At 39.0% G+C, this 3,784-nt stretch overlaps 1 long non-coding RNA gene across 1 annotated transcript; it reads right to left on the bottom strand.

Annotated features, from left to right (window-relative positions):
* Nucleotides 1-690: 690 nt before the first annotated feature.
* Nucleotides 691-1,712, bottom strand: LOC147786446 (uncharacterized). Its single transcript, XR_015414735.1, has 2 exons — nt 1,186-1,712; nt 691-1,041 (listed from the first exon to the last, which is right to left on the bottom strand). It is a non-coding gene; the product is annotated as an uncharacterized LOC147786446 (long non-coding RNA).
* Nucleotides 1,713-3,784: the final 2,072 nt, after the last annotated feature.

Raw genomic sequence — 3,784 nt, forward strand, 5'->3', positions numbered from 1 at the left:
GTGATTACACGGAAAGTCTTCTTGAAAAACTTTGAGAAATTCTCTCAAAACTCTCTCTTTACCTATACTAAATTCCTTTCAAATTTAGTCGGTCATTGGATTCCACAATCCCATTCTAAGCCCGAGAAATAGTAGAGAAGACACTAGTGGTGATTCGAAATCGGTTCGTGAGGAAAAAGGAATTAAAACTTCAAAAGGTTAGTATTCAAACTCATTGGATTTTAATGCTTTTGAACATGCTAGCTAATTTATTATAATTGATTTACAAAGAGTGCTTAAGATCCAAATTGCTTCTAGCTAATTTATTATAATTGATTTACAAAGAGTGCCTAAGATCAAAATTGCTTCCGCATGCGTTATATTAACACCATTAGTAGCGTACGTGTCCGTACTCATCATCGTAAAATGAGAAGTATCCTGACGCTTATGTACACGCAAAAAAGCATGAGGTCTATATAGTTTCTCGTCTTTAAAACTTCTTTATGGCACAACCCTAGTTCCATCCTTATATTACTATCAATAATATATGTGCCTTAACTTTCCATCTTATCATCATCATTAACGTTATCTAGGGTTGTGTCCTAGGAAAAATTATCGTCATAATGCAGTATGACATTCACAACATGCTTCTCAACTTAAAATGGAAAATAACGTCATATTAAGGAAATAACATCATCCTACATCATCATATTAAAATGCAACGTCATCATCATTCAACGTCCTCATCAGCATATTACAATCATCGTAAAATATCATAAAACGTCATCACATAATTCAAACACGTCATCATACATCATACACCATACGTCATACATCATAATTAATCGTCAAGGCATCATAAACATAAAGTACAAAAGACACGTGTAGGAGCCACAAGGCACGAGTCATCATGCATCACACGATGGTTTAGCCCATCCTATAGTAGACCACTTACTTGTTTGGCCTTAGCCGGCGTTTCTCAAATTTCGAGTTTGCTAAGCTTCCATTCCTCGAAGTTGCTCGCCGAGGATCGTTTCCTATTAGGTCCTTCATCGTCTTTTGCTAGTATTTCACAATTCTAATATAAATCAATTTAAATTTGTGAAATAATTAAATTTGTGAAATAAGGCATTATGGTAACCAATCACACAAAAAAAAAAAAAAAAAAAAAAAAAAAAAAAAAAAAAAAAAAAAAAATCTAGTCACCGAAAATAACGCAAGGGTGGCGGAAACATACTCCACAACCCTCTCCAAATGCCCATCCTTCAGTAAGCCTTCAGCCAATGCCAATAGTACCTCAATAGAGAGAAAACAAAGAAAAATCGAGAGAGACTTATCGAGAATGTCGACGAGGTCCGAAGACAAATCTACGGCCTTAAACCACCAGATCCGACGTCAAAATTCTTGAAACACTTCGTGGAAGAGAATGTCCTACGTTCATACCATGTTATTATCATAGGTACTGTCGAAGAAAAGGAATCTAGAATACGGATTTTGAGAATCCCCGATCCACCTCCACGGATGTTGAACAACCACGAAACTTCGTGGGAGAGAGAAGGAGAAGTCGACAGAGAGATAGGAAGAGAAAAAGGTAGGGAAACGACGCCGGAAACCGTCGCACAAAGGAGAGATTAAATGGCGTCGAAGAGTCACGTTAAGTTGGGTAAGGAAGAAGAATCCGATGGATATGGGTCGAACTCGAATCGGATATTCGATGACCCATGTGTACCCCTTCAGCCCATTAAATTCGATGGCCCATGTGTCATGCATTCATGCAGACATACTCCTTCGGCTCATTAAATTCGACAGCACATGTGTCACTCATGCAGACCTACCCTTTTGGCCCCTTAAATCCGACGACCCATGTGTCACTCACGTAGACACCACACTTGACATACCACTTCGTTTTATTAAATACGACTACTCAACACACGTGCTTGTTTTGAAGCCCGTGACACGTTGCATCCCGAGGGTGACATGTGTCACCAACACATGACTCGTGCACTCGAGGATGCGACACAAATTCTGCGCCTCGACCAAAAACACACCCAACACAATCCTCCCCGTCCCCCCACAACGACATGTGTCGCGCATGAAGACGCCGACTCCTTTTGCTTAACACGGCTTGACGCGGTTTCTTGGCTAAAAAATGCATCGTTCAACTCGGTATAGACATGTAATATATCGTTTTCTAGGTTTTCAATCCTTATGAACTCATTATTGAACTTATTTAAGGCAAATAAGGTCAGTATAGCACCATATCTCTAAATTTAATTTAATTTATGGTATAAATGTGAGTTATTAGCGTAAATAAGATGAACGTTCTAATAGGAGTCAACTCCCAACAACCTTTGGAGCATCTCTCGAGGAACTGGAGCTTATGTTATTTAAATTAGAGATTACTTAGGCTAAGGACAATGAAGTAAGTGGCCTTACTATAGGATATGCTATAAATTGTATGAGCTATGATGATGTATGAGCTCTATCGTATAATGCCGTATACTAGTATATGATTATGTAAGAGTTATGATGCTTGATGATGTGCGTAATATATATAGTTCGATGTATGGCGTACTTGATATGTTTGGTGCACCTTAGGACGATATAATGAGTATGATGATTACATGACGTTTGTCTTAATATATTGATGTTTTCCATATGAAGCATGTTATATGATGATGAGTGTCATATTGCATCAGGTCGATAGACCGACATATGATACAACCCTAAGAGCATGAACATGATATTAATATAAATATCCAACAAGAATGTGTTACTTAATGTAACAAAGAGATGAGACTAGATGGTTGTGTCAGAAGAGATGATAAGATGGAATTTAGAGGGACCTCATGCATGTTGTATGTGCATAAGCATAGGGATACTTCCCCAGAGACGATGAATGTGGACGCTCACAATATGCTGATGAGGGTGTTCATGGGGAGCATGACACCAAGGGGTTCCATTGACCTCCGGACGTCGCTATAGAGTGGCTTGACCAGAGAGAGTCCAGGGGGTGTGCGAGCCCTGGAGATTCACACTCGCACGTATGGGTCATATGTAGGGAAGTACTACACATCCATAGTAGTCCGAGACTAGAGGCCAACCCTAGATGAGATAGAGATAGGTCCCAAGAGCATGATTGCATGTGTTTGCATTTGCATGGCCCCCTATAATGGGGTCACTTATCGAATATTTATCAAAATACTCAGGCCATGTGTCACATCATTTTTTTCAGGTAAAAGCAAGGTGCACATGTACCGGAGGATGACGGCATCGCGAGCAGAGACTGTGGCACGTGCATAGGGTAGACTCATATTTAAATTCCTAGTCTTGGTTATAATAGGTTGTTTTGCATTTCATAGTTTTAAATTATTTTATATTTATTTATTTTTCTCTAAATACCATGGCTGTGTTCTTCCAAGAAGAGAATGTTTTAAATATTTTCGATATTTATGTTATAAATGATGTTCCTTTTAAGAGTTATGTTTTCGCATAAGAGACGAGCATGAGCCCTTAGTAGCGATTCTAAGTATGTAGAAATTTAGGGTCATTATAGATATCCTAAAGACTTCTCGATGAGGAGTGCAACATGGTCCTATGACATAAACTATGTGGCCGGGAACGTGTGAACCCCTGGGCGTAGGTACTCAAACTATGTTGCAAGAAATGCATGAAGCCTTAGACATAGATACGCAGATTGTATGGCACGGAACACATGAAGTCTTGGATGCAAGTATTATACTATGTAGCGAGGAACACATGAAACCTTTGGCATACATTAGGTTTGAGTTATTCAACGAGCATA

Source organism: Cucurbita pepo, chromosome 20, assembly GCF_057944985.1.
Source record: "Cucurbita pepo subsp. pepo isolate OVF chromosome 20, ASM5794498v1, whole genome shotgun sequence".
In the NCBI taxonomy this organism is placed as follows: Eukaryota; Viridiplantae; Streptophyta; class Magnoliopsida; order Cucurbitales; family Cucurbitaceae; genus Cucurbita; species Cucurbita pepo.